At 44.8% G+C, this 20,994-nt stretch overlaps 1 protein-coding gene, 1 non-coding gene and 1 pseudogene across 2 annotated transcripts in view; 1 reads left to right on the forward strand and 2 right to left on the reverse strand.

The window, feature by feature from the left end:
• LOC123325518 (histone H2B type 1-C/E/F/G/I) overlaps positions 1–20,994 on the reverse strand; it is a 388,315-nt gene that overhangs the window by 321,930 nt on the left and 45,391 nt on the right. The gene's annotated exons all lie outside the window — the stretch shown is intronic.
• TRNAS-GCU lies at positions 9,927–10,008 on the forward strand. The gene has a single exon. It is a non-coding gene; the product is annotated as a tRNA-Ser (tRNA).
• On the reverse strand, positions 14,218–15,093 carry LOC110586952 (annotated as a pseudogene).

The raw sequence follows: 20,994 nt of genomic DNA on the forward strand, positions 1-20,994 counted from the left end.
GTCTTTGCCCACTTTTATTGGGTTAATCTTTTTATTGATGTGTAAGGGTCTGCATACATTCTAGATATGAGTCTTTTGTCTGTTATGTGTATTGTGCATATCTTTTCACACTCTGTGGTTTCTCTACTCAGTTTCTTAATGATGAATGCTGGCGAATAGAAATTCTTAATTTTAATATTGTCCAAATTATAATTCTTTTTCAAATGTTTTTTAAATATTCATTTATATATTTATCTGTCAGGGAGAGAGGACAAGCAGGGGAAGTGGCAGGCAGAGGGAGAAGCAGGCTCCCCGATGAGGGACTCGATCCCAGGACCCTGGGATCATGACTTGAGCCGAAGGCAGACGCTTAACTGACTGAGCCACCAAGGCGTCCCTATAATCCTTTTTTTATGCTTAGTTTGTTTGGCATCCTGAGTTAGTTAAGAAGTATCTTTGTCTACTCTGTAGTCATAAAGACATTCTCTTATATTTTCTTCCAAAAGCTTTATTACTTAGTTTAATTAAAGTCTTCAATCCATCTCTGATTGTATTATGTAGGTTAGAGAGTCAGGTGCATTTTTCCATGTGGGTATTTCACAGACCCAACATAATTCACTTAAGACCAATATTTATCCACTGCACTGAGGTGTTGCCCCAGTCATAAATCAGATAATTATAAATATGTAGTCTGGATTCAGTATCTTCTTCCGTTGATCAGTTTACCTATTCTTGGAACAAATGTATACTGCTTTATTACTATAGATTTATAACAGGGGTTGATATCGGCTAGTGTATCTATTATTGCTTATAATAGGTCCTTTATATTTTCAATAGCCAACCTGTGGAAGAAGCCGAGATGTCCTTCAATAGATGAATGGATAAAGAAGAGGTGGTTCATATATACAATGGAATATTACTCAGCCATCAGAAAGGATGAATACCTACCTTTGCATCAACATGGATGGAACTAGAGTTATTACGCTAAGTGAAATAAGTCGATCAGAGAAAGACAGTTATCATATGGTTTCACTCATATGTGGAAGATAAGAAATAGAGCAGAGGATCATAGGGGCAGGGAGGGAAAACTTAAAAGGGAAGAAATCAGAGAGGGAGACAAACCATGACAGACTCTTGACTCTGGGAAACAAACTGAGGGTTGCAAAAGTGGAGGTGAGTTGGGGGATGGGGTAACTGGGTGATGGGGATTAAGAGGGCAGGTGATGTGATGAGCACCGGGTGTTATACACAACTAATACATCATTGAACACTACACCAAAAACTAATGATATACTAGTATAAGTTGGCTAATTGAACTTAAATAAAATAAATAAATAAATTTTAAAAAGGAAATTGACAAATGATTTTTCTGCCCAGAAAACAAAAGCTCTTTTTTATTACTAAAGTTTCTTTTTAACTCTCTAGGTTTTGACATACTCTCAAATGATTTTTATCAAAAGCTTCTTACTAAAAACACAAGGTAAAACTCATTTACTGCTTCTTTGTACTATATTTGAAAATTCCCCGAACGTATGTCTTGCTGATAGATTGTCAAGCTTTATCATTTTATCTTTTTCTCCTGTCATCCCTTTTGCTCGCCAGATTGAGAATAAAAATGAACTTAAGATGTCTTTCACAGCTAAACTGTCTTCGAATTTCAAGATCTTCTCTAGTCCAAACAAATACGATATATTGATGATATAAGAAAGAGGGGTAACTAAAAACAACTACATGTGCTTGACATTCAGCAGGTATTCTGGTTAGATTACAATATTATGGAGCTGTCTTATCTGCAGGCACAGCTTGTTTTATTGAGCTTCACTTTGTGGCATTTCACAGATACTGCATTTCTTGTAAATTGCAGATCTGTGGCAACCCTCTGCACAGCAGGTGTGTTGGCACCATTTTTCCAACAGCATTTGCTCACCTGTGTCTCTGTGTCACATACTGGCAATTCCCACAACACTTTAAACTTTTTCATTACTATTATATATGGTGATCTGCAATCAGTGATGTTACCACTATAATTCTTTTGGGGTGCCAGGAACTGCACCCATATAAGATGGTGAACTTAATCAATACATGTGTGTGTTCTGATTGTCCATCGACTGGCCTTTCCCCCATCTCTTTTTTTCTCCTGCAGTCTTCCTCTTCCCCGAGACACAACCATATTGAAATTAGGCCAGTTAATAACCCTACACTGGCTTCCAGGTGATCAAGTGTTCTGAGAGTTACACATGCCTCATTTAAATTGAAAACTAGAGATGGCGTAGCTTAGTGAGGAAGGCATGTCTAAAGCCAAAATAGGCCAAAAGACTGGCCTCCTGTGCCAAACTGTTGGCCAAGCTGTGAATGAGAAGGAAACGTTCTCGAAGGAAAGGAAAAGTGCTACTCCAGCAAACACACGGATGATAAGAAAGTGAAACAGCCCCGTTGCTCATACAGAGAAAGTCTCAGTGGTCTGGACAGAAGATCAAACCAGTCACAATATTCCCTTCAGCCAAAGCCTCATCCAGAGCAAGACGCCAACTGTCTTCAACTCTATGAAGGCTGAGAAAGTTGAGGAAGCTGCAGAAGAGAAGACTGAACCTAGCAGCAGTTGGTTTATTAGGTTAAGGAAAGAAGCCGTCTCCAAACATACAAGTTCAATGTGAAGCAGCAGGTGCTGATGGAGAAGCTGCAGCAAGTTGTCCAGAAGATCTAGCCAAGAGAATGAATGAAGGTGGCTACACTGAACAACAGATTTTCAAAGTAGATCAAACAGCCTTCTCTTGGAAGAAGATGCCATTTAGGACTTTCCTACCTAGAGAGGAGAAGTCAGTGCCTAGGCTTAATGCTTCTAAGCGCAGGCTGACTCTCTCGTTGGAGGCTAATGCAGCCAGTGACTTTAAGTTGAAGCCAGTGCTCATTTACAATTCTGAGAATTCTAGGGCCCTTAAAAATTATGCTAAATCTACCTGTCTGTGCTTTATAAGTGGAACAAAGCCTGCATAACAGCACACCCTTTCGACATGCTTTACTGAGTATTTTAAGCCCACTGTTGGACCTACTGCTCAGAAAAAAATATCCGTTCAAAATATGACTGCTCATTGACAATGCACCTGGTCACCCAAGAGCTCTGATGGACACGTACGAGATCAAGGTAGTTTTCACGCCTGCTGACACAACATCCTTCTGCAGCCCATGGATCAAGGAGTAAGTCTGATTTCAAGTCTCATTATTTTGGAAATACATTTTGTAAGTCTAGAGCTGCCATAGATCATGATTCCTCTGATGGCTCTGGGCAAAGTAAATGAAAAGCTTCTGGAAAAGATCCACCATTCTAGAAGCCATTCAGAGCACTTGAGTTCCGTGGGAAGAGGTCAAAATACTGACGTTCACCGAAGTTTGGAAGAACTTAATTCCAACTGATGGATGACCTCGAGGGCTTCAAGACTTCAGTGGTGGTGGAAACGGCGAGAAGAGTAGAATTAGAGGTGGAGCCTGTATACATGACTGCATGCCTGCAATGATCAAACTGTGACAGACGAGGAGTTGCTTCTGATGGATGCGTCAGAGAGTAAGCTGGAACCTACTCCAGGAGAAGATGCTGTGAAGACTGTTGACATGACAACAAGGGATTCAGAATATTACAGTAATTTAGTTGATGAGGCAGTGGCAGGGTTTGCAAGGATTGACTCCAATTTTGAAAGAAGTTCTACTGTGGGTAAAATGCTATCAAACAGCGTCCCACGCTGCAGAGAAATCATTTGTGAGAAGAAGATAGGGCAAACTTCATTGTGGTCTTATTTTAAGGAATTGCCACAGCCACCCAGCCTTGAGCAGCCACCACCCTGATTAGTCCGCGGCCATCAGCATCAAAGCAAGACCCTCCACCGGCAAAACGATTATGAAGAACTGTGGTCAGCACTGAGTAATGCATAGAATCGTTGACTCAGGGCGTCGTACACCTGAAACTACTACAATATTGTCCGTTAATTTTACTCTAGGGGGCTCCCAGGTGGTTTCCCAAAGCTGGGTTAAACTGGGGGTACTACTTGGAGTTCTCAGGGGTGTAGGCAGGGCTGCATCCCGCCTGGGCTTGACCCTGCCCACAACTCAACAAGGGCTCAAGAGGTCCCATCCCAAGAAGCGGCTGAGTAATCTGCAGTTGCTGAGGGTCAAACACCTTCATCCCTGGACTTGCAAGTATCTGGAAGGGGATTCGGGGCTCCTCATGCAGGAATTAGGTCGCCTGGGACCTGATGGATGACAAGTCACAGGGCTGAGGTTTGGAGTGCGGGGAGGGTGCCCGGCGGCACACGTGGAACAGCCCGGATAAGGTCTTCGCGTCCTAGGGATGGAGACCAGCGAGGCCAGGGCCAGGGCAGAGAGAGCCCTGTCTGCAGCCACAATACCCACCTTCCTTCAGCGTTGAGGAAAAGGCACCTGAGGCTGGCTAAGTAAGAGCAGGCTCGGGAACTGCGGTGACAGAGCAGAGGGCTGCGACCTGCTGGCCTCCTGCGCCTGAGACTGGAGACCACACCAACCCGCCTCCGAACCCCCTGCTCCCCAGCACCCAACGTGCTGGGGGGCGCGTCTCTCCTGCACGCACTGAGCCTCGGATGGAGATGAGACCCCAGGGGCGCAGGGATCCAGGACCCACAGAGCTCTCCATGCCCACCGCGCCCGCAAGAGCGGAAAGAAGAAATGATTTTTCTCTGCTGTTCCTTCGCCTCGTGAATCTGCCGTGGGTAACCTCCTGCGAGCGTAGAACACGAAAGCTCAGCTTTGGGAAGGCGACGGGATACCCCCAGAAGACTGAAGGCAGCCCCGGCCCCGGGGACCTGAGGAAAGGGCGAGGGGAGGAAGGTGCGCGCGGGGCTCTGGCGCCCAGCCCGCTGGGGCACCTGCCGCTGAGCCTGGAGCAGCCCCTCCCTCTTGCTGGGGCCGCAGCCTCTTCCCAGTCGGCCCAGCCCTGGCAGGAGTGCTGGCGTCCTGCCCCCGCGGGACCTCAGCTCTCACTGCTCCTCAGCAGACGTCCAGTCCCGAGTCCTGGGTCCCGTCTCCGCGATCAGAGACACCGGCCCTCGCCCCTCCGTTTCGGCGGCGCGGTTCCCCTGCCCTGTTTCTGCATCAGTAATCCCAGCCTCTTTCTCTGTTCCCGCAGCCCTAGGGCTGGTAGCTGCTTCCCGGAGTCTCTTATACTCAGAGTTGCCATGTTAACAAACTTGTCAGGACGGAACAATTCTCCATATTAAATTCACCCCGTGCGGAGAACTGGTGTAGTTTCTGCCTCCTAGTTGGACTCTGGCAAGCCGACACCATTGTTAGACTCACTCCACACACACACAGTGCTGGAGAAATAGTGTGTGTGTTTCTAGATCACTGTCCCTCTCCCCATCTCTACGTAAGGCGCTGCATCGCCCCACTGGCCTAAAGATCAGGTCATGCTGGCCGGGGAGAGCGGTGACCCGAAGGCAGCCTGGAGAGCCAGCCGGAGGTGCACCGTTTGGCAGCGACTCAGGAGGAAATCTCATGATTTTACTGAGACTAAGATCTGCTGTAATTGGTAGGTACACAAATGAAGAAGAGAAGAATAACCTTGCTTGTCTCGAAAGGAAACAGATGGTAAGTATTTACTGATTACTGATAGCCAAGTGCCTTGGAGACTACAAATTGTTTGGCTCAGATATCTTTATAACCTAGGGATCCAATTGTAAACACTAGATAATCAACTGAATACACTGTAAATTGGAATAGTTCATAACTCGGATCTTTTCACTTTCCTAATTTCCTTTTGGGAGTAGTCAGCGATAGGACTTTCGAAACGGGACAGTCCTCACTGGGAAACATATACTCTGAAAAATGTCGGTTTTCTCCACAAGAGCCAGACTCTGTCCTATGGCTAACCTACCAACTGGACAAGCAACAAAGGACAAGGGACAGCCATAATTTCAACCTACATCTTCTAGTTTCAGAGTAGAGAGTGGAAGGAGGAGACAGAGAGGAGCAATATGATCCACTAGATATTCTGGGGGTGACTCTCACTGCAAAACAAACAGTTTCTGAAAAACATATTTCTTTCCAAACACTGGTTCACATACAGAAGTCTGGGAGATCTTCAAAAAAATGCCTTTTGAAGATGGCAATCCCAACTTCCACAGAAGGGGACAAGTAATCAAGAAAATACCACACCAAACAAACGAAACAAAACAAAACAAAACACTTTGGATGGTTTCACTAGGGCATTCCACAAAACTGCTGGGGTACAAACAGTCCCAATAGTATGTAGCTTGTTTCAATTGATAGGACATGAGAGAAAACTTCCAAGTTCTTTTAATGAACAGGTATAATATTAATGCCCAAACCTGACAAAGTGAGCATACCCACCAAAAGAAAATTTCAGACCAACATGCTCTGAAAACCAATGCAAAGTCTGAAGTAAAATGTTAGCCAATATTAAGAAAATAAAATGTTATCCAGTATTAACCCACCATGAACAAGCAGGGTCTATACTAGAAATGGAAGGATGATTCAGTATTAGGAGAGCTATTACTCTCACACCAAATTAAGAGTTCTAAAATTCACCTATTTTTACGAAAAACCCTCGAGAAAATATAAAAGAATTAATTATTCCTTATCATGATAAAACACATGTATAATCCAATCCTAAAGCCACCATCTTAATGAGGAAACGCTGAAAGCATTTCCATTAATGGCAGAAACGATGCCAGGATGCCTGTTATTTTCACTACATATAAAACATTTTCTGACAGACTAAAGACAGCAATTTCAGGTGTAAGAACTGGAAAAGAACACAGACAACTATATTTACAGGTGACATGTTGTATACTGGGAAAGCTCTAAAGGTGCACTGTCTAAAGGAGAAGCCACTAGCCATACTTGGCTACTCAAATTTAATTAACTCATCAAAAAAGTACAAATTCAGTTCCCTCGTCATACATTTCAAGCGTTTCATAGCAACAGGTAGCTGGTGGCTACCATACTGGACAGCAGAGACATAGGCTATTTCTGTCAAGGAAATTTCCATTAGGCAGTGCTGCCCTAGAGAATCAAGGATAAAACTAATTCAAACCATGATACAATTCAGCAAGATAATATAAAATTAACAAGTAAAAACAACAGCATTTCTGGGGCGCTGGGGGCGCTCAGTTGGTTAAGCATCTGACTCTTGGTTTCAGCTCAGGTCGTGATCTCATGGGTGGTGGGATCCTGCCCCACGTCAGGCTCTGAGCTCAGTGCCAGGTCTGCTTGAAAGCTTCTCTCCCTCTGTCCCTCCCCCTGCTTGCTCTCTCTCTCTCTCAAATAAATAAATAAATCTTTAAAAATTTTTTAAAATATAGCATTTTTATACCCAAATAATTACTGGTTAGGAGATAGAATGCATTAGGAAACCTCACTTATAAAAACAACACAATCTTAGCAATAAACTTAAAACACCACTGAAAGGCATAGAATAGTCTTAAACAAATGGAAAGACAACCCTCATTCTTGATTAGGATGGCACAACATCATCAAGACCTCGGGTCTCCCTAAGTTATTTATTTTAGTTTATTTTATCTGTCCATTGAGGCATTTTATTTGCATGTAAGTATTACATCCCTAGAAAAAGAATCCCAGGAGTTTGCCTCCTGTTTGTTTTCATCTTGCTTCTTCATGGTCCATGATGCCAGCTGAGGTTATCAGTACAATGGAACCAAACTGGTGGGTCGGGAGCAGATTATTCTGCCATTTTTCTAGACCTTTGAGTTGTACATCAGATCTAGAGCTGATCATTCCACACTTGTTTAACCTGCCCATGAGGTTCACAACAATTTTCTCAGCTCTGTGATCATCAAGGATTTCATATTTGCCATGTAACCACGTTTCATCATCACAGCGAGAAACCAGACGATGACTTGGGGCATTGTCCTAATAAGAACGTGATGTTTGCCTCTCTTCCTGGCACTGTTAATGCTCTTAAGAACATCTGTCAGGACATTCATGTGCATCATTATGGCAGCACGGACTGATGGAGGAAAGAGTCCCTAAGCTATTTACAAATTTAATGTGGTCCCCAAAAAAATGTCCAGTGAGCATACCCACGCAGCTAGAAAAGTTTATCATTAAGTTAATATGGAAAAGTAAACATACAGGAATATCTAGGAAAATACCAAAGAGAAGACCTTTAAGGGACACTGGCCCTCTCGTTAAAATATACAACGAAACCTCTATAATCAACAGTGTGTTACTGGTGCATGAGTAGGCAGACAGACAGTGGGCCGAACAGAAATTTCACAAATAGATACAACTACCTACGCAAGTCTAGTGTAAGACAGAAGTGATAGTTCAAATCCCTGAGAAAAAGATTTTAATAAAGGCTTTTGGATCAATTATATAGCTATTTGGAAAAAATTAAAATTAGATCCATTCTTCACACCATACACAAGGTTAAACGTGGTGCTATAAATTTATCCTCCAAACTTGTCTCTGTTTGAAACAATCTCTAAATTAAAAAACAAACAAACAAACAAAAAAACTTCTTAAAAATAACATCGAACAGTCCCTGAGGCAAATACTGGACCTGAGGAGCTGTGGCTCAAGAGCGTGAACTCTCGGGGACTCCTCACCATTCCTCTAGGTCCTGCGAGCCTCGCTGCCTTTGCTCAGGCCCTTCCTCCGTCTGGGACACCCTCTCTCTCGCTCTCGCTCTCTCTGTCGGTCACCTCTAGAAAACTTGCTCAAGGCTAACCTTCATAGGGCAGTTCTCTTTTCTGAAGGTTAGTCTTGAGCAATCCAGCAATTGCACTACTAGGTATTTACCCAAAGGATACAATATTGATCTGAAGGGGTCCGTGCACCCTGATGTTTAGAGCTGCATTATTTACAGTAGCCCAACTATGGTAAGAGCCCAGGTACCCATGGACTGGTGAATGGATAAAGAAGGAACGGTGTATGTACGCATACGATGGAAACTACTCAGCCGTAAGAAAGAATGAACTCTTGCCGTTTTCAACCACCTGGATGGAGCTAGAGAGGATAATGCTGAGCGAAATCAGTCAGTCCGAGAAAGACAAATACCATAGGATTTCACGCATATGTGGAGCTTAAGAAACAAAACAAACAAACAATGGCGGGGAGGGGGGGGAAGAGAGGAAAACCAAGAAACAGACTCTTAACTCCAGAGAACACACTGATGGTCAGCAGAGGGGAGGCCGGTGGGGGATGGGGACTTGGGGGCTGGGGGTTTAGGAGGGCACCTGTGATGAACCCTCGGTGTCCAGTGGAAGTGCTGAATCATGAACTTTTACATCGGAAACGATTAGGACACTGAACTCCCGGTTCCTCGGAGGCGGAGGAGCGGGAGAAGAGCCCCACGAGTGAAGGGCTCCTCTCTGCGCAGGTTCACCCCGCCGCGTCCAGGCGGTCCAAGGACACGGAGTAGAAACGGGGCGCGGCCCCACGCGGACCCGCCGTCTAACCGCCCAGACTGTCTCGGTTCCCACGAACCCCCAGTCCCGACTCGCCAGGGCCCCCGAGGTCGGCTCCGGGGGCACCGGCCGTCGCAGCCCCTGCCCGCGGCGGGCTCAGGGGGGCGCCCCCGGCGCGCAGGGGCTCACGGCCCACCGGTTCCCACGCCGCTGGGCCACGCCCACCGCCTGCGCGCATGCGCCCCCGCGGGGCCCGGCCGCCCGCGCGAGGGAGCCCCGCCCGCGCGAGGGAGCCCCGACCCCGCGGCAAGGTGCTGCGGTCGCCTCCGGACCCCTGTCCTGAGTCCTGGGAGAGCGGACCCCGCCTTTTCCCCATCGCCAGGCTTCCCGGCCAGTCCTTGGTCCACTCGTGTAGAAGCCGGCCATCCCCGTGTCCCGCGGACGTCCCCGAGCCTCTCCTTGTCCTTCCATCCGAGGCAGCCGGAGTTCCCGAGTAAGCTCTGGAATTAAGTACCCCAGGGGCCAGAGCGCGGAGACGAAGTGGCCGAGTGGTTAAGGCGATGGACTGCTAATCCATTGTGCTCTGCACGCGTGGGTTCAAGTCCCACCTTCGTCGGCTCTGTGCTTTTGGTGTGGAGATCCATGAGTATTTTCAAAAGTCTGCTCCTGGCATTTCCAGTTGGGGATAGGCGCCCTTCAGGTGTCTGTTCAGGCCATGGCTGGCTGGCTCAGGGGATAGGGCATGTGGCTCTTGGTCTGGGAGTCAGGGCTGCCAGACCCACTTTGGGGTAGAGATGACTTCAATCAACAAATTAAAAAGAAAGAAAGAAAGATCTGTTCAGTGTGCTGAGTTTCACCTGGAGAAGGTTACCTTCATCTTTACTGACGATATGACCTCTGCAGTTCACCCCTTCCTTCCTTAAGGGAGTATTCCTGCTTTGGGGACATTAGTTTTTGAGAGCAGATTTGGCAGATTATTCCTCCATTTTACCCGACCAAATCTATTCTCTTGATATTTAGCATACTCCTTGAAGGGCTTTTGTTTTTAAGCAATTCATAATTAGGAGAATTACTTGGTCAAGGGCCTGAACTCTATGAATCTTTTTAGCCATGGACCAGATTGACCAGTTTCCAAATTGTTGTTTCATTTTACAGTGTTACCGCTAACACCCGAGTAAGCGAGATTCTCTGGGACCGTGGAAATTTCGTTTCACAATTCTTTTCGTATTTTATATTTATATAACAATAGAATATAGGTTTTAGATTGACAGATGTTTGAGATCTACCCATTTAGGAGCATGATTGGCAATTTTTCTCTCCTCAACTTTCAAGTAGTTCTTGCAATTACATTGCCTTCTGTTTAAAAGCTATTATCTTTAAGATAATCTAGTAAAAATATTTTTCCAAAATCTTCTTTAAAAAAAAGCGAAGACATTTTATTATAGCGATTTAAAACCACATTGGAAATTGGAAATAATACCATAAAAATAGTCTCCCTCTTCTGAGAGCTTCAGTACTGCCCTCTAGGGGCTGGCCCAGCGCTCTCTGCCTGCTTTCTCCCATTCCTCTCCATCTTCAGCAAACAAACTCGGCAGTACCTCTTCCACATAACCTAGTACAAAACCACCGAAAACCTCATAGGCCCACCTGGGAATATATTCAGGGCTTGGGGCTATTTATAATGGAGAGAAAATGAAACTGCATTAATGGGAAAGAAAATCTGAAAGTAGGAGTCTTTGCCCAAACACTTGGCTTCACAGAATCGAGCGGTCTGTGGAAAACCAATACAAGGAAAATACTTCCCTCTCAAACAAAGGTACTCCGTTGTATGGTGACCCTTTTAGTGAAAATAACATACAGGTTGTAATTTTCTGGTGATGCAATAAGGCCGTGTGTTTTTACACCTGGAGATGGTGGTTCCCCCTGCCTGCAACATGCCTTTCCCAGTTTCTCCTCAGTGTTCGTCCTTCTGCCCTCAACCTCATACAAGTGATTCTTATCCTTGTCATTTCTCCCTACATTCTTTGATGCGCGTCCCAAAGAGTAACTGGAGAATATTCTCTGACATTACTTACCCATCCGGCATGACATACACTTGAACTCATGCAGTTATTCTCATGTCTTCAGGAAATACTCCTTGAAGGCAGAGGATTGCCTGGTGATGACGGGTGAACTAAGTGCTCCTGCCCTCGTCAGTCTCAGAGGCTGGTTTGGGGGTTACATCCAAAACCGGTCACTGAAAGTTTTAAGGGGGTCGGCGAGGGACGGGGGCGGTGCTGGGGCGGGTCACAAGGGACAGTTTCCAAGGAAAGACCAGGTTGTGTTCTTTAAACTCGCGGGAGCGGGGAGGGAAGGGATGGAGGTAGGATGCTCCGGAGCTCAAGAGGAACGTGCGAGAGGAACACGTGCAACACAGACACCTCCCCGACCTGGGCCCGAGCTCCTTTCCCGCTGCGACCTCGGTGTCCCCCCTCAGGACGCACAGGCTTGTCCTTGGAGGGCTGGTCAACACTCTCAGCTTCCTCCGCTCTACACAGGTCTGGGAAGACTCCAAGCCTATGAAATGCTCCGCTCCGGAGCCTCCAGGCACCCACAATACTGTGAGGAAAATAAGCTTTTAATAAAATTCCACGATAACATCATAACGTCAGTAGCTTATTAAGGTTATTGAAGTGTGGACATGATATAACGAAGCCAGAAAGAAGGAGGTAATTACCGGTGTTTAGTACAGGAATAAAATACCCGCTGAGCCATAAGAAAGGAACGAAATCTTGTCATTTGTGACAACTTGGATGGTCTTCTTGAGGGTATTGTGCTAGGTGAAATATATTAGACAGAGAAAGACGAATACCATATGATTTCACTTATAAGTGGAACCCAAAAGACAAAACAAACGAACAAACACACCAACACCAGAAACAGGTCCAGAAATACAGAGAACAAACTGATGGTTGCCCGAGGGAAGGGGATGGGACGTTAGACAAAATGGGTGAAGGGGTGTAGGAGATACGGGCTTCCAGTTATAACGTGAGTAAGTCACAGGAATAACAGCACAGCAGAGGGAATATAGTGGATGGTGTTACAACAGTGCTGTATGGGGACGGATGGTAGCCACACTCGGGGAGCACGGCGTATCGTACAGAGTTGTCAAATCACTATGTTTACCCCTGACACTAACGCAACAGTGTGTGTCAACTACACTTTAATTATTTTTTAAAATTTTGTTTTATTTTATTTACATTCAGTGTATTAACATATAGTATATTATTCCTTTCAGGGGTAGAGTTCAGTGATTCATCTGTTGAACTCTACTTCAACTTAAAAAAAGAAGAATTTGGGAAGAATTGACACCTTAAACATAGTGAGTTTTTCTTTCCAAGAACATGAGATTCTTATACATTTATTTAGGTTTTGCAGTTTTCAGTGGAGAAAGCGTAAGTGATTTCTTTGTTGTTTTCTTATATATTTGATTTTTAAATTTTTAGTAAATTTTTCCATTATTTATTGTTAATATGTAGAAGGCAATTATTATTATTATTTAAAGATTTTACTTATTTGACTGAGAGAGCACAGAGGGAGAGAGAGAGAGAGAAGCAGGCTCCCTGCTGAGCAAGGAGCCCGATGTGGGACTCGATTCCAGGACCCTGGGATCATGACCCGGGCCGAAGCCAGCCGCTTAATCGACTGAGCCACCCAGGCGTCCCAGAAGGCAATTATTTTTTATATTGACCTTCCATCCACTGAACTTGCTAATTTTATTTCTTTTTCACTGTTTCAAGTTTTCTGCACACACAATTTTATTAATGGTGCTTAAAGAATATTTTACTTATTTCATTCCATTTTCTTTTTTTTTTTTTTACCTTCTCATAATGGCTAGAATCTCCAGAATAATGCTGAGTAGAAATGATGATGATAAATGTTTGTCTCATTTCTAACCTCAGAGATAAGCATTTAAAATTTCTGCATTGAATATGATGTCAACTGTGGTTTTCCTATAGTTAATCTCAAATGAAGAAACTTACCTTCTATTATAATTTTCTAGAGAAGTTTTATTTACATTTTTAGTGACAGGGTGTTGCTTTTTGTCAAGTGTGTTTAGGGCTCTACTAAAATGAATGTATGTATTTTCTCCCTTTGTTGTCTTTATGAGATTCATTATATTCCTTGATTTATTGAATATTAAGCCCTTCTGACATTTCTGGAATAAATATTATCCTTTCTATATATTGTTGGGCTCCATTTGCTAATATTTTGTCTATAATTGTTGCATCTACATTCATGAGCAAAGTTAGCCTGTGATTTTCTTATCTTGCAGTGTCCTTTTTCCGATGTTGGTATCAAAGTGATGCTAGTCTCTTAAAGTGAGTTTGGAAGTGTTCCAGGGATTCTGCTCATGGCCAAATTTAGCTCCAGAACTCCCTTGCTCAACTCTGCTTAGGCTGGAAGCTGGTCTAGGATGCTTCCACCCAACCTTCTACTGTCTGTCCTTCACTCAGGATCACACTTACCTTCATCAGCTGACTCTTCAGCCTTCCTGGCTCCCTCTCCATTTTCTCTCAGGCTTTTGCCCTGATCACATCTCTGCACATTTAATTGCATCTTAGTGTTTGCTTCTCAGAAGACCAGACTAGCCTACTAGTTTTATAATACACTTCTAGTGTGTATTATATATATATAGTATAATAGTGTGTATATATATATATATACAGTATAATAAACTTCTAGTTTATGCTGGACAGAATTTGTGCTGGGCAAAAAAATAGCACTACACAATCTACCTTTAGCTATGAACAGAATCAACGTAGAAAGCAGTTTTCCCAATTTCTCAGTGAGCACCCCAGCAGTGAGCCAGGGGGGCATCCCTGCTTATCAGCACAAAGGGGCTGAGACTGGCATGACCAAATGTTAGAGGTAATTTAATACTTACTGTGGTGTAATTATTTGTCAAGAAGGAGCCTATGCGGAAGGAGAAAATGAAATCTGCCCAACAAAAGAGAAGAAAACAGGTCGTGAGCATGAGAGCACTCTGAGTAGCTCTGATCTCAGGGCTGGAGTTTCTTTGAAACCTGGAGCCCTGAAGGTAGGGCACACTCTGGTGACGCTTATATAGATGAAGAGCTGTGAGCTCACTGCTCCATGAGACTCCGAAAGATGACCTTGTGCAGAGCCATGAGAGTAGGGAAAAGCCAGGGGGCCAGTGGCTCAGATGCAGCATGTCTCAGTAGCGATCAGTTGCTGGAATCCCAGATGTGCTCACTCTGTCCCCTGCTGTGATGTAGCAGAGCAAGCTGGAGCTTCTCAGGAAATTGCAGATCCCGAAGAGGAGCAGATTGGGAGGCACTTGCTTGCAGTCTGTGGTTTGAGCTTCCTCTGCTGCTGATGGCCTGGACCACGCCGAGGAGGCAGGTGGTGCAGACTGAAAGACCGTGGGCCACGCTCCCCAGATAAAGCGCAGTCTTACAACCAGCATTGCCTAAGAAATTTCTGAGATGAAAAAAGGTGGTTATATCTTTGGTACAGAGAATGGTTGTATTTGCAAAAGCCAAATGGATGAGGATAAGGTCCATGGGTTGTTTTTTTTTTTTCCAGGTCTCATGAGCAAAGTATATCCATGTCTCACCAATAGAAAGAGGTTCCCCACAGTTCCAGGTCCAAGAAGAGAAAGCAAGATTATTCCCTGGATGATCTTACTCCACATCATCTTCTGACATCATGCAAAGAGCTAGGAAGAACTTTTGATAGACACAAATAAGTAAAGATTACATAGTTTAGGTCTGTGGCTTTTCTGTGTCTACTCCAGTAAAAAGAACACTTCTGGTTCTGAAGTTTGTAAATGTACATGGTTCTATCACTTGCATGTCTCCAATCTCATTCTTTGCTCTTTCTTCTTTTTCTCCTGTTTCAGTTGGTATGGTCATGGTGAGAACTACAGTTTAAACATCCAGCCCAGACATCCCTCATATGCTCCACTCTAGGGCATCCACCTGCTGATCCAAGAGGACCTTCTATTCCCTATACATGTAACCCTCGTGTACATAATTTACGCGACAGCATTCTTCCCAAGACAACAGCTAGGCAAAGGGCAACATCGCTCTGTCAATTTCTATGCTATCATGCTGAACACCATTTTAGATGCTCCTTCTTCACTACTCATACCCAGTAAACGATCTCACTGCAGAGCACTGAGCTGGTGCTCCACCTCGGTCCACTGTACCAGCCTGTGCACACTTACCCCTCAGAGACTGTGAATACTGGGCTGACAGAGAGTTGTAGTTTCTCCAAGGAACTGTACTGGGCTAAATGAGAGTAGTTTCACAGGGCAGGCTATGTGGCTTACCCTCCCCCTCCCAAGGGCAGGAGGAAAGTCCAGCGCCCTTGCCTTATGGGGGGACTGACTCTGGTAATATTTGTGTTCCCGATTTTCCACCTGGGTCGAGTCAGACTGGAGCAGAGTTTTTTTCTCCCATCTGTGCTGTTCCCATGCTCCACCTCTCCTGAAGCCTTCCCCCAGCAAATCATCAGAGGAAGAGCCCTGGCTCCATGGGATCCAACCAAAGACGCACATCTTACTGACTCACCCTCTTCCCTTTTGTCAAATTTAGTGACTTTCTCCATCAGAAATGCCCCACCCTGAAGGTCAAGTTCCTCAATATCTCATGCTGTGATTTATATAGCCATTTCATAAATGGTATCACTCTTTTTGTTTATTCTCTTTCTATATCATAGCCAAAATGAGCTTTTGAACCATGAATCTGTTCCTTTTGCTTCACTGCCTACAAACCCTATATGGCTTCACATAAAAACCTTCTGTCTAAACATGCTTGTCCTTCACAGTTTGGCCTCCTCTCCTTACCAGATTTATTTCTGAATGACCTTCAACTCCCCTGCCAACAGATGTGCCTAAACTCCAGATGCTGAGACGTTCTTGTCCTCTGCTGCCCCCTTTCCGCAGCTAACTGCTGCCCATCTGTCCTACATCAGCTCAGAATTTTACTGTCTGGCGACTTTCTCTGAATTCACTGGGCTCTGTTGCTACCGTCTGTTTACCTGCTTCCTTCCTCCCCTCAGTAGCAGAGCGCTTGAGAGGTGCTCTCTGTCCACCCAGGGTCTCCGTTACCCAGCACAGTGCCTGCTATGAAATGCCCAAGAAATTACGAAAACGTTATGAAACAAGACATACGGTTATGTCGTAAAACTGCCTGTTACTCAGAGATGAGTTTGTGAGCTGATTTGGAGAGAGATTTGAGTTGATTTGTGTTCTTTCACAAATGTCAAACTGAATGAATTGGAGAAGTCAATCCACCTGGGATGACTTGAGTGTTTCCTCAGATCTGTCAAAGATACACTCTTATATGTGATCTGCAGGATATTGGAAAGAGAGTTTATATATATTTTAATAAGCTTTCAAAGCCTCTTCTGTCATTTAAGGAAGAACAAAATGCAGGCTGTGGGAATCAATGCATATTCTAGAGGCTTGCACAGTATCATTAAATCTGAGAAGTAGAACGACGTTCACGTGAGCAAGTTTGCAATCAGCCTTTCTGGAATTAAAGACTGCCTTCCCAACTCCTGTCTGGAGGACTCTGGATATATTATTTGGCCTCTCCAAGGTTCTCATCCATAAAATAGGGGTGATACTTTGTACTATGCAGGCCTGTCCTGAGGATTAAATGAGCTGATGTATGTCGTGCTAGGTCAGTGCCTGCAAGGATCACAGAATCATTTTCTAAAAACAACTATTCATGTTACTACGTGTTCCCACACCTTTTTAAAAAAAGAAATTCTCTATAATAATGTACTGTGTCACTTTGGGCGGCTGCAGAAGGAAAGCATCAGAATAAATAAAATCTTCATAGAGCAGGCAAGCAGGGCCCAGAAGGAAGACAGAAGGATCCCAGAAACAACACACAAGCTTAAATACCAGGGAAAACAACCACCTGCTGAGAGGAGTCTGCAGACAGCGCTGGCTTCCACACCCCTGGGGGAGATGCCCTGGGCACCCGGGTCTCCCGCACCTGCCCCGCCCGTTAGGAAGTGGCAGCCTCCAGCACAGTGCATCAAGCCTGTTGCAGCACAACGGCCCCTCGCACACCAGACAGGAGCAGATGTCTCTGGAGGGGCTGGGAGACGCTCAGCTGTCTCTCCCTGGGTCCTGGCACTTCCTCCTGCACAAGGACAGAGGAGCTCCGTCTGCTCCCTCACGCCTGCCCCTCGCCAGCCCTGCCCCCGACAACCTGCTGCCCAAGCCACAGCTGCCGCGTCCATGGCTGTGAGGTGTGCTCACCGGGGCGGCTCTGGGCAGCTCTGCCCTGGGGGGGGTGGGGGGGGGTCCTGCCGAGCCGCCCCTACAGGCCCTGTTTATACTTCCCTGAGTCCCCGTGCTCACGGCGGACTCACTGAGGTCACGACGTCAGTGTCACCAGTTCTGGCTTTGCCAGGGGTACGGGCTCCCCCTGCACCATGTGGGTCCCGGGGGCACACCTTCCCTCTCCCTGATGCTCTGTAATTCGCTGAGCCCAGAAACATCGTGACCCCAACTCTAGTAAACGTGCAGTCATGAGTAGGAAGCAGTGCAAGGACGAGCACGCAGCCCGGCACAGCCCGGGGAGGCCCAGCTCCCCGTGACCGTGTTCGGGCTCCTGCCGCCCCGCACACCCACGGTCACCACCCAAGCGCAGGAAGAAGCACCTGAGGATCACCAGTGGGCGCTTCCGGAATATTTTCAAACTCCACACTACACTGATAATAAAAGATCATGTGGTGGTAGAGTCAGAATCCTGGCTACCCATGACGGAAGTTTCTAGAAAAGAGCCGGAGGGGGACTTCTGGGGGCTGGCTAGGTGCCTGCGAATCAGTTCCCACAACTCACCCATTGTAGTGTGCCCCTTCCGTTGCTAAGTTTCCCGAGGAACTGCGCCAGGGGCGGGGGACGCGCACGGCCTGCAGTCCGGCCGCACGCAGCTCCGAGCGGGGCGAGTGCAGCCTCCACGCAGCTGATTTTGAGATTCACCGCCACGCGGCAACACCGACTGGCTGAAAGAATCCTTCGCCGGTCTCCACCCAGACCCCTCCCTTCTGAGTGGCCGGCCGGCCGTGACCGCGAAGGAAAGCGCTGGGATGGCTGGTGCCGGCTGCGCCTGGACGGCAGCGGAGTCAGGGAGGCCTTCGTGAGAGGAGCGGAGGGACGTGGGCTGTGGGCCAAGCACAGAGGAGTTGGAGCGTAGAGGCTGCGGGGGTTTCCCATCCGTTCTGGAGGGACGCCGCGCAGTAGGACCTGCCGTCCGCAGGGGTGTCCCCTGAGGCCCAGCCTCAACCCTGTCCTGCCCGGCGTGCGCCTGTCCCGCTCACATTGTTTCTACTCAGTTCTTGGAGTCCCTCAGTATAACATCTGTGCCTCCTCCAAAGTAGAGTGTGCGTGAGTGTAGGGGTATCTTCTCGACCACAATGTCTACGGTTGCGGAGTTCCTAAATAGGCCTAGAGAAGAGGTGGCCATGAGGAATTCCATGAAGAAAACACCAGATTGAATTGCAAGGTACAATTTAATGGAGTTTCAAACAAGCCAATTTAAGTGTATATTGTTTTGGAATGTTTCCGTATGTGATAAATGAAAATAAAGCAGGGAAATATTATGTTTTACCTTTTGATATTTATTTCTAAATTAACTATTTTTTCAGATAATATGGTTTTAACCATACTTTTATTTTTGAACTATGTTTTTAAAATATTTTTTGAGACCTTATGGCCCCACGGTGTTTTGTACACCTTCTTAATAACACATACATTCTTTAATTTTAGGATGTAAGCGTCTATACAGGTTTTAAATTATTAATTATGTTGTTCTAAATGTTTTTACTGATTTCTGGTATTATTTACCTATCAGTAAGTGAAAAAGATATGTTGAAATTTTATGCTGGTGGATATGTAAATTTCTCCCTGTAGTTCTATCACTTTTATTTTATATATTTTAAGATTGTGTTAATAAGTATATATAGTTGAGAATTATTTTATTATATGATTTGGACATTTTATCACTATATAGAAACCCTCTCTGGTTGCAGTAATACTTTCTTGTCTTCACTGTTTTGTCTTGTATTAACATCGGTTTTCCTACATTCTTAGTGTTTTTATAAGTCAAGGTATCTTATTCCACAATCTTACTGTTAACCTGATCTGTCATTATATGTTGGATCGGCCTCTAGAAGAGGGAAAATAGCAGGATTTAATATTTAGTTTCCTATAATACAATATTCATAGGCAACAAAGAATAATAGTTTGCTCTGGAATTACTTTTCCTGAGTTTGATGCCTACTTCTATTAATTGCTAGCTCTAAGACCTTGGAAAAGTGATTTACTTACTTGCTGCTTTCTCAGCAATAAAACAATGGTAATAAAATTAAATTATTTAATATTTGTGAAGCATTATATAAATGTTTCGTGTTTGAAAGAGTAAAACGTCTCCCAGACTGAAAGAGTGAAAATCAGCTCATACTGAAAAAGAAAAAAAAAGTATTTATCAGGCTGAGAGAACATACACAGATAAAGCAGGCTGCAAAGTGGACAGGTAGCACCCTTTCCTCCAAGGCCATGGAGCAGCTGAAAAACACTGTAAATGCCCCCTCTTGAAATGACTACTACTTTCATACCAATGATGTCCCAAAACCAGTTTTTATATATCTATCTGTTACTGGGAATACTCAGTTGCTAAATCACCTTGGACTCATGGTTGCAGCCAATTCTTACTTAATGCTGGCGTCTCCAAATTACTAATCCGATCTCAGAAACATTAACCAATCCTGCTTCCCTGAGCCCCTACTAGGAATCCTTTACCAGAAACCAAAACATTACATAGATGCTTCATATCTTTCATTTATATGAGAGACCATTCCATGGTTCCTCTGGAATGTCCTCCGTCTATCTCTTGACTAACAAATCAGATTTATTTAGCCTACAGGTTTGTGTCTAGAGATCTGGTGGTTCCTGGATAAAGCCGCTTAGGCATTAGCGTGTTGTTGTAGGATATACGGATATACTTGGATTTGTATTCAACATCTCTTTGATTTGTATTTTTCCCATATTTGTGCTTACCATTTCTTCTTGTTTGTCTTTTTCGACCAGATTTCTGATTTTGCTGATTCCCCCTTTTATTTTACTGTTCTCCTCCACTCAGCCGTGTGGTATTCAGTTTTTCAGTTCTTTGTGTGCTTATTATGGAAAATTTCATCATACATGGTTGACTTTACAGAGCCTGAAGTTAATCTACTTCATAACCTCCTCCAAGCACTACAGCACTCTAACACATTTTACATCTAATTGCTTCTGCCTCTTAAAGTATTCCGAGCCTGTGTTTTAATTCCTACCTTTTCAATCAACAAAGGAGACATCATATGTCAGCATCATTATTCTCTTATACTGGCAATATTTTCTTATGTTTACCTATTTACCAATTTCTGTTTTTTTCACTTACAGTTGAACTCTCTTAGATTTTTTTTTTTTTTGTAATTCTTCAAGTGTGAACTTGAAGATTCCTTGGTAAAGTTTTGATAGTGCGATATTGCTGTTTTACTTCATCTCATATGATATTTATTTTGTCCTCATTCTTGA

The sequence above is a fragment of the Neomonachus schauinslandi genome, chromosome 8, assembly GCF_002201575.2.
Source record: "Neomonachus schauinslandi chromosome 8, ASM220157v2, whole genome shotgun sequence".
NCBI lineage: Eukaryota > Metazoa > Chordata > Mammalia > Carnivora > Phocidae > Neomonachus > Neomonachus schauinslandi.